At 48.0% G+C, this 10,461-nt stretch overlaps 1 long non-coding RNA gene across 1 annotated transcript; it reads left to right on the forward strand.

The window, feature by feature from the left end:
• The first annotated feature begins 1,512 nt into the window (after positions 1–1,512).
• Positions 1,513–4,011, forward strand: LOC145722047 (uncharacterized). The gene is made up of 2 exons (XR_014146084.1): positions 1,513–1,860; positions 3,777–4,011. It is a non-coding gene; the product is annotated as an uncharacterized LOC145722047 (long non-coding RNA).
• The last annotated feature ends 6,450 nt before the right edge of the window (positions 4,012–10,461 follow it).

The following is a 10,461-nucleotide window of genomic DNA, read 5'->3' on the forward strand; positions in this document are numbered from 1 at the left end:
CTGTGGAGAGGAAGCTAGGGTGGGCGCGAGCAGGACAGCCCCTGTCAGATGTCTCTTCTTCTCCTCATTCGTCATCATCTAAGTAGCCTTCCATTCCAAGGGCAGCGGAGAGCTGTAGGTTTACAGAGGATAAGAAACCTGATTTTGCCATCCAAGTGGCCGGGTTGACCTTCTCATCTTGCGAGGTCTCCCTGTGACTTCAGTGAGATGGAGAACATGACCCGTGTACCCCGTGTGTTCTCCTAAGAGCTGGGGTGATCGATGAGATACATCCACTTGCTGTGCTGGGTCAGTGGACCACTTCACCCACATAAGTGCATTTTAGGTTCATCTTTCTCATATTTATATGTTGCCTGAAATCCCTCCTTCTTCAGAAAGCCTTCTTGGCTTAATGAATGAGACTTGGAATCCCATACATTCAAATTCTACAATTCTATTTTCACATATTACGTCACCAAAATTAATTCTTTGCTTATAATGTAAAGCATTTCCTGATAAATCTGTGTATGAATGCTAGGTTTGCTCAAAATTTGCATTTTTTCTGTGTCTCCAGAATTACTCCGCTGTGTCTCAGATTTCCATTTGCCAGAGAGCATGCAAATGAGGAGGTTGACAAGAAGAATATCAAGGAAATCCATGTATAAAATATAGCATGCAAAAATATGGCCGCGGTGCTTTATAACTTACAAAGAGATGTCAGGTATTTTTATCTAACTTGACCTTTGCAGAGACTATTATCCACATGTTTTAACTGGGAAATGGAGGCTCAGAAAGATATAGTAAGGCACTGGTACAGGACACTCATTCTGTGCGCCGAGCTGCACAGCATAACCTGCTGAAGGGGGCATGTGCACAGCACCCCAGGGAAGACAGGGACCTGGGACACAGCAAGGGGCAGGAGAGGCGGCTCACAGGATTGGCCCCTTGGGTGAACAAGGCATCAGCATAATGCCAAGCCCCAACCTACCCTGACAGCGGAGCTGGAGGGAAGAGGGAACTCTACTGTCTTCCCAGGGCAGAGCAGGTCAGTCTTCAGGAAAAGACTGCTGGGAGTCGTGGTTGCTAGGTCCTCATCAGGTATCAAGTTCAAATGGGGACTGACTATCACCAGTTTGCAGCTACCACCCTAATGGCATTTCTGGGCTGGTGGCTCCCTCCACGATTGAGGCCGTGCAGGTGGGGATGGGTCCTCACTCCACAGGCCTGGAGGGCTCCAGCTGCCCAAGGTCTGCTGAGGGGTGCCTCCTGGTCCTGTCCATATAGTTCATGGGCTCCAGGAACAGGGAACAGGGCAAGAGGTTCAAGAGAGGCCAGGTCACAGTTTCTTTTGGAGGAATATGTCATTTGCCTCGTTGCAAGCCCTAACCTACTCAATAGAGAACGTTTTCCCTGAAGGCAGGTCTGGAGGAAACTCAAGTGCAATGCCGGGGGTGAGGGTGGGGTTGTGGTGGTGGGAGGGCTGGCCTGAGTATCTTCCTATGACTCAGGGTAGCTCTAGTTGCTGGAGAAGCTCCAGGCCCCACCATGCAGCAAGTCCCAACAGGCAGCTGTCGCCTCAAAAGAGATTTGTGTGGTGGGGGGCCTCCTTTCCCTCAGGAGCCTCTGCAGGTGACTCAGGACCAGCCCACAGACCTGGAGGGCCCCAGCGGTCCTGGGCAGCCAGGGGGGTGCCTACTGCGCAGGCGGGAGCTGGGGCACAGATCAGGGGACCCATGGACCCAGAAGAGAGCCACTTTCAGGAGAGGCTGGGTTGCAGGAGTGGACTACCGAGGTCACCTGGCATCTACCACATTCTGAGCCCTGACACCCATGTGCGTATTCCCCCACCTGAGGGATAGCTGGAGGAGTCTGCACTGCCAGGTAGGCTGCGTGGGCATCTTTTGCATCTCTTTCGCAAAGAGACACCTGGGAGCTCTGATGACTGTAAGCTGGGGCCCCGGCACACAGCCAGTCTAAATGGTGACTGTCACCCCGTTTAAAGCTGCCGCCTCAGAACGACTTTTGGGGCCAGGGGTCCTGAGCCCACAAGGCTCAGCAGGTGGCTGTGTATGAGCAGGAGCTGCACGGGTCTGGAGAGTCCCGGCTGAGTTCCCGGGGCGGGGTGGGGGGGCTACTGTTGTGCACATGCACTAGTGCCCCAGGGAGGCAAATCCAGACGAGGGCAAGGGTCGTGTCTGGAAAGGTTAGGTCAAAGGTGTGGGCTCTTGGCGGGATCAAAGCATCTACCTCAATCCAATTCCTTGATCCCTGAGGTCCAAGCCTTGCTTGGATGGCTTAAAGTGTTCCAGATTTAACATCATTAGGTCCTGGATACACACTCATAATGACAATGGATGGAGATGTGAACTGTGTTAAGAGAGATTAAAAACCAAGCTGAAAATTGTATGTTGGTTAGTTTGTTTTCTCTTGCTGTCTCCTCGGTTTTCTGAATTTTAAACGTGGTTTTACTGATTTTTTTTCCCTGAATATCAAAGTTAGCATGCTTATTGTAGAACAAAAGGAATCTTATTTATGAAAAGCCATATGAATGCTCTCCAAATTTAGGGGACACAATGACAGTGATGGGGAGACTGGAAAGAGAGGAAACAAGCACAAACCAGGGGAGCAAGTCTTTTATTTCTCGGGCTTTGAGCAAATTGCTGGGTGCTGCTAAGGACCAGATTCTCCTTCCACCCCAAACTCTTCCTCTGTTGGATGGCGTGGTAAATAGGGTTAGGGAGTGTGAAAGGCACCACCATTCTGGGAGCTCGGCAGACCTGGCTTGAAACTCTGGCTCTCCGTTGCTCTGATGAGTAAGTTGACATCATTTTTAAAGCTTGCTGTGCCTTTGCTTCCTCCTCTGTAGAGTGAGGGATCATAATACTTAGTTTGCAGGGCTGTTGTGAGATCCAAGGGAGGTGACACCTGTCCAATCCCTGGCACTCTGGAGGTAGCAAAGCCCAATAGAAACTAGTAGACCCAATCTCCTAATTGATCAAAGTTGCTAGGATGTTATACAATGGCCTGGCCCTGAGATCTAGTGGAAGAATCTCTGCCTTCCTATAAGCTCCTTAGTGCTCGGGCGGGAGACGCACTCCTCCTTCGCCTGAGGATCATCTCTGTGCAGTCACCTCATTACCTGCCCTCTTAAGAGTACGAAGGCTGAGCTGGGAAGAATTCCCTTCTCTCTTCCACACTCTTCCTGGGCTGCAAGATGGGTGCTTATTTTTCTTTCTGGACATGGCACCCTCCATGTTTAACAAAACCTGGTTATTGCCTGTTTAAAATACGTTTTTTTTTTTTTTTTTGCATGTGTTCTGGGGAGAAGAAGGCAGCCATCTGAGAGCCCCTGGAGATGCACCCAGATGCCTGATCCCAAGAGATAGCTCCTCTCAGTGCCCCCTGCCCTGCAAATGGCTGGTTTTGGTGATGTGTCGAATTCGGGCCACTCCTTTTTGTGACCTTTTGGAAGGGAAGACGAGTCCTGGGAGGCACTTCCAAAACAAGCCCCAGAAGTTTAGGTGACAACATTAGAAAAAGAGAGCGATTGTATTTTCAGAAAGAGTATGAGAATCCAGCGGCAAAGTAGATATTCAACCTCCATTTTATTGAGAGAGTAAATCAAGTAACTAAGTTTCAAGAAGGAAGAGTCCAGTTTGGGCAGTTTTGTCTAAGGGAGGCTAAGAGTATCTCCCACTAAGACAGGCATTTTAACCCTCCAAGCGTCATACAAAATGATTTTTAAAATAATTGTTTAAATATATCCCAAAGATCTTTACAGCCTCTTCCCTTCACAGGTGGTACAATCTCAAGCAGACTCCCTGACTCCGCTGTGTGGAACCTGACGCAGGGCTCGATCTCATGACTCATGAGATCCTGACCCATGAGATCATGACCTGAGCAGAAACCAAGAGTTGGACGCTTAACCGACTGAGCCACTCAGGGGCCCCTGCAAAAAGCACTTCTGAAGTGGTAAAATACAACCGAATAAAAGAAAAGTTAATAAAATTATAAAAATCTCTTTCAGTGCTCTCACTTTGCATAACTATTTCTATTTTTGCATATTATCCTCTTTTTGCGTGCATATATCTATTTAATTGCCATCAATGTGGATGTTATTGTGAAATACAGCATATTTACTTAATTTTATACTGTACAATCATCCTCATATTTTTTAGAGAGTTTCTATTGTAACTTTAATTTCTGTATAATATTCCATCTTGTTTTCTTGTTCATCTTGTTCGCCAAAATTTATTAAATCATTATCAGACTGTTGGACTTATTTAGCTTTTCAAAAAATATTTTTGAGTGCATAATATCTAACTGGGACTGTGCAGGGCTGACATCTTTATGCTGCACCAAAAAACGTTGGGTCTAAATATTTTTTGTCTTCTCTTTGTTTCTTCAGGGAAACTTCCTGGGAGTGTGAATTTCATATTAAACCTTTGCTTTGCATTAAGGTTGCAAAATGATTGAACCAAGTTAGCTTATGACAGGCAATAAATAAATACACTACTTTTGACATATGCCCATTAGCATTAAGAATGATCATTTTTTTACTCTTTTTTTCAAAGGCATCAATTCATTTCCCATGAAAGTCTAGAACGGCCGGAAGAAAGCGGCGTGTACTGCCCTAAAGTCAGCGGGTCTCAGGTCCTGGGTACATAATGGCACTGAGATCTTAATCAGGTGTCTCTATTTTTATTTTCTTCACTGCAGTGTGTGTCTTCTTCTTCTTCTTCTTTTTTTCACCTTTTGTTGAGGGGAAGTGTTCAGTCATTGACTTAGATTCATATCATCCCTTTGCTTTGACACCTCCAACAATTTCCTTGAAGACAGACCGTACAGAGGGAAGGTTGGTGGGTTTGGGGTGGTGGCGTGAACTTGTGCAGTGACTCAAAACAGTCCAGCACTGAGCCAGGGAGAAACCAGGTCTAGTACCTGGGGGTGCAGGCTTCCCCCACTGGCCCTCCCACTTGGTGCTGCCTGCAGGAGGAAGCTTGAAAGAAAAGGAAAGAATATTATACTCAATACCTAGGGAAAAACATGTTAGGAAGGGGGCTTAGGCAGGGCAGACTTCTACAAGTTGCTGTGCATAATAGAAAAGGCTTTTGAAACCTTGTTTGGATCCAGAGATCCTCACTCTATGGAGTGGCTCATTCAATATTAAAAAATTAATCTTCTCTTCTGATTCTCTTATTACGTTTATTCATGCTTATTTATCCCCCAATGTGTTTCCAGTTTCCTGTTCTCCAGAAGAGAGAATAGACAATTAAAAAAAGCCAGGCCCCTCTCCTCTGGGACAAAGTGATGGTGAGCTCTCCTGAAGAAATACGTAGCTAGGACTTCAGACTATCGCAGATAACACTGAGAAATCTGAGAACTGCAGGCAGATAAGTAAGCTATTAATACAGATCACATTCGAAATCCATTTTTAAAAAAAGGTTTTATTTATTTATTTGAGAGACAGTGGTGGGGGGAAGAGAATCTCAAGCAGACCCTGCGCTGAGCACAGAGCCCAACACAGGGCTCAATCCCACAACCCTGAGATCAGGACCTGAGCCAAAACCAAGAGTCGGATGCTTAACTGACTGAGCCACCAGGCGCCCCTCAAAATCCATTTCTTAAAGAGATGCTGAATATTTTGAAATGGATGCAGGGATCAGTTCCTATAGGAAAAAAAGAGATAAGAAATGAACATCAGTCTATTTCTAAAAACAGGGCAATTAATTTGCAAGTTTAAGGAGAGCTATGGATATAGTGTGTTGCCATTTCTGCCTGACATTAGGAAAGGGTGTTCTGTGTTATCTCCAGGGAGAAGAGTGTATCATATTTGACTGGATGTTACTGTTGTCAGATGTTCCAGACTCGTTGGAATAACAGCGTCATCCTTTCTGAGCCTGGAGGATGGGCTCTGGTTGAGGCAGAAGACTTTGTCTTTGACCCTGGCTTTGACCTGTTCAAAAATTTTAGTTATGCATCAATTGAAGAGAGAGACATTTTATAATCCAGCAGATGAGACAAAGCTCGGTGGAACCTAGTAACAATGATGGCAGGCCAGAGATTCAAAAATAATTTCAGTGGCCTGGAATAGCGGGCTGAAACTAACAGGATGAAGTTAGAACTTCACAGATTTAAAAAAAGCAACGGTCCAAATATAGACTGCGAACTGCTTCTGGGAAAAGATCTGGGAGTAATTCGATACAGCAGCTGAAGAGATCGTGAGAATTCAGAGATGCGCGGGCCTGGGCGGAGCGAGGGGATGCGGGGCGGCCTTGCCACCCGCGGATCACCTGCCGTGGGGGAAGACGTGGGCCCCAGGGGTGTGGGCAGGGCCGGCCTGCAGGTGGTTAGCAGGCTCCAGAGCAAACAAAACACGGAAAGTAGGGGTGTGTGAAGGAGGTGCAGAGAAGGGCAAGGGGCACATGAGAGTTGTTCATACAGAGGTGGGACTGACTAGCTGCAGGTGGCATCAGGGGCCAGAACGAGTTCCCTGTCCCCGGGCCTCCCCTGCTTGCACCCTCTGCTCCTGCAGGCCTTCCCTGAGCACGTGAACGTCAGCCCACCACCCTTTACCCTCTATTCCCCTCTCCCCGCTTCGCTGCTCTTCTTTTCAAAGCACAGGTCAGCGACTGAACAAGGACATTTTTTCCGGGCCGTTGTTCTGTCTCAGCGGGACCTCGCATAGGATGCTGGGCCGTGGCGTTCGCCTGCAGGGTTCACACCCTGGGCCTGTGTCTTTCCAGGTGTGTAACCTCAGGCATGTTCAGCAACCTCTCTGGACTCCATCCCGTGATGTATAACCTGGGGGGAGGGGGGCGGTGGTGATAATTATACCTCCTCACAGGGAAGTTGTGAGCATTAAATGTCTTCCTGCAAAGAGCTTAGCAGCAGGCCAGCCTCTGTTCTCAGTAACTGCTTTCTGTTCTGGGTTGTTGTTCCACACTAGAATGCATAAAAGCAGGAACTCTGTTTTGTTTCAACCCTATGACAAAGTAACTGCTCTTTGAAAATGGAATGAGCAGATAGGTTTCATGGGTGGGAGTTTCGAAGAGCCAGACGCGATTTTGTTGTAAGTGGGAACTTGCCCCCAATCAGAGTTCTTCAAGAACAGAAGTGCTGTCGGGGGAGGTAGGGGCTCAGGGCACCGGAGACGCTGAAGGAGGGGCTGCTGGCCCTTGGTTTGGGTGTGAGGTGCAGAGCATATCTGCTTAGGGTGGAAAGACAGGTCTTCAAGGTGCTCTGTTGCTGAGTCAGGAGGTGACCTGATGAAGTGACAAAGTCATCACTGGGCAGGCAGTGCAGATCCCCTGAGTTGGGTGCCAGGTGGGACTCCTTTGGGTGTCCATAAAGAAGGAACTCTGGGGAGCTGGAGAAGCAGACTTGGCAAACGAGTGGGCACCAGGTTGGCTCTGGTGGGTCATGAGGCGGGGAGCACACGGTGTCTTAGTTATCATTCTGGGCGATACGGTTCACGGCCTTCTCTAGTGTGAATGCAGCGGCCTCTTTCCTTAAAGACTCACAAAATAGGAAATTCTCCCAAACAGGGAACGGGTTGGTTGCTGGGTAACTGGACAATGTGGCAGAAGTCCCCGGTCCCCCCACTGCTGAATGCACCTCTTCCCAGGGACCTCCCGGCGCCGAGGGAACAGCCTTGCCCTGCACGCCTGGGTCACGCTGTGAGTTTGTGCTCCGTCCGCAGCCAGCAGCCTCTGCTTTTGCTATTTCTTCCTTTCCCCGGCGTCCTGGTTGGTGATGTGCAGTGTGTCTCTCTGTGGGCCACAGCTGAGGGTTGGCATGAGGTGACACAGTCCTCATTGCAACCTTGCTGGTCTTGGAACACTCTTAGGAGGCCTATGGTAGTAACAAAAATGGCGGCTGCCGTGTTTGAGGATGCACGGGATGCCAAGCACTGTGCCTCACATTCTACTGGGCTCTTTCTTTTCATCCTCGCATCCTGGAGGAAGGTACTTTTCCATTTGTAAGCGGGTTAACTGAGGCCTGTAAATGTTAGGCACCTTCCTTTGCTCCTCTCCTTTCCTCCCCTCCATTTCCCTCCTCCTCCAACCTCTTCCTTCCTTTTTTCTCTTTTTGCTGTCTTTCTTCTTCCAGCTTAAAAATGTTTCTTTTCTTTCCACACTGTTACCCAGATAACTTTGGGGAAAACTCCCTCCTTCACTTACTTCCTTTTCTGGGCTCCTCTGTTTTCCCTTTTAATTTGTTTCATTCATTTTGGACAAAAAAAAAGATTCTTGGTATTATTGATAAATGCATGGATATTGCTACCAACGTATCTGTGTCAAGGAAAGGAAAGTTCTAGATCGGAGGTGATAATAGACAACGGGACAATCAGGATCTAAAGTCCTGGAAGTCATTCTAGAAGATCCACACAAGTCTTCAGGTCCCTCCTTATCCACCTCTGATGAAACTGGCTTTATTCTCCAGCACTGGAATTCAGGGAGCAAAAACCTTCAGTGATGGGTTGTGAGCTATGACCTGGAAGGCAGACAAATAATTCACTAAGAAAAGCTCATGCCCTCAAGGAACTCTCAACCCAATTTTACTCATTATTTAACATCATTTATTTGTATTCATCCCGTATTTCACACTCATCCACCACCTCCTCCACTAAATGGTTTTTCTTTTTCTAAGCGTGTACTATTTCAGCTACATTTTGGGTGGAAATAGGTTTTTTGCAGGTGGTTCTGGAACCTAGCCATGCTTTATAAAAATAATCTATAGGGAAATGTCTTTTTTTTTTTTTAAAGGATTTTATTTATTCATTTCAGAGAGAGAGAGCGAGCACAAGCACAAGGGAGAGGCAGAGGGAGAAGCAGACTCCCCACTGAGCGGGGAGCCTGACGTGGGGACTCGATCCCAGGACCCAGAGATCACGACCTGAGCTGAAGGAAGATGCTTAACCATCTGAGCCACCCAGGTGCCCCGGGAAGTGTCTTTTTGGTAAAGCTGATTTCGGCACAAATGGAGTGCTGTCTCTTTGCACGGGGGCCACCGGGGTGCTGGGCTGGAGGACTCTAAATCTGCTCTAAATCAGCAGACCACTGTGGCCGAAAGAAATCTGTATCTGGCACCATCTGGGGTTTGGGGGAAAGGAAGTGCTGTTCTCAGTTTTATTCCCCAACTCTACCTTATCATGACACCGAGAAAACCCCTAGCTGGAAATGACACCCAGAGAGGAGATAGAGATTTCTAAATGGGTCTTGTTATTTCCACTGACCTGTTCACTTCGATCTCTGGGTTTTGGCTTTCTGCCTGTCCTCCTGTCACGGTCTTTCCCTGCCACCTTTCCCGGCTCCTGCCGTTCTGTCTGGACACTTTCCCTTACCACAGCAGGCCTCTCTGTCCCTAGACGTCAGGTGGAGGTCTGGGGATGGTGGTAGCTGTGGAGGGCTCAGGGGCAGGGCTCCTGGCAAGCCTGCTTCTCCACGGAAACGAGATGGGGGCTGTGAAGGGCTTTGCCGACCCTGGTGAGTGTGCTTGTGATGATTATTAGTACACAGCATGGAAAGCGTGCACAGAAGGAGGGAGGGAAGTGAGGAGGTGAGTGCTAGAGTCTTCTATGTTTGGAAGACTCATGAAAGGAGCAGCAACATTGGATACTTCAGAACAGATACCACTGGGTAAGGATTCCTGGCATTCTTGTTGGAGAAAAGAAAATAAGCAGTCAGGAGAGTCCATTTTAGGTAAAAATGAGTCATGAAAAGTAGACTGGGTCCACAAGGTCAGAACGGATTGACGGGTTGACGTTCGGCAGGAGGCCCACGGGGAGGTGGGGTGCTTTGATAGGCTCTTCTCTTTCGAATTTCCTTTCAGCTTTGATTTTTCTGGTACCATCAGGGATGGGGCCAAGGATGTATGGGGGCCAGATGAGACAGGAGTAAGATGACAGTAGGAATGTGTGGTTCTCTTCTTGGAAGGAGCCTCAGGTACACGAGGGAGGTGACTGGTTGGTTGCTGATGAGACAGCTGGGGTACCCTGAAGCATTTTGTTTTTGAAAACTCTCTTTGTGGTTGATAAACCGGTGGTGCCTTATATCGTTGCCCGCATCTAGCCCTTTCCTCTGAACATCTGTGACTACTCGGAGGATGTATGATTCAGCCAGCAAGTTGCTTATTCAGCCACTGTTCACCCAATACTCTTCTCTGGCTCACGGATTATTGAGGCAGGGTAAGAGGAAAGGGTGGCAAGAGAGAAGACAGGGCCTCTTCCTTGAGAAGCCCCCACTCCTACCGAGGAGAACATGCTCCTATGTAGGCATCAACGAAGGCAAGATCTGAGGCAGTATATCATGCAGTTTGATCCACTTATGCAGACCCAGACTGTAGACAAATAAGGAAGGTCATGGCCCCAGTGGGTTGGGCTGCTAGGGACAGTTGCATGAAGGAGCAGAGGTTTGATTTGGTTCTAGAAAAGAAGGACGATGTCAGATCTGCACAGAGGAGGGAAGGTACTTCAGGTGG

Source organism: Leptonychotes weddellii, chromosome 6 (assembly GCF_054177405.1).
Source record: "Leptonychotes weddellii isolate Sample4059 chromosome 6, ASM5417740v2, whole genome shotgun sequence".
Taxonomy (NCBI): domain Eukaryota; kingdom Metazoa; phylum Chordata; class Mammalia; order Carnivora; family Phocidae; genus Leptonychotes; species Leptonychotes weddellii.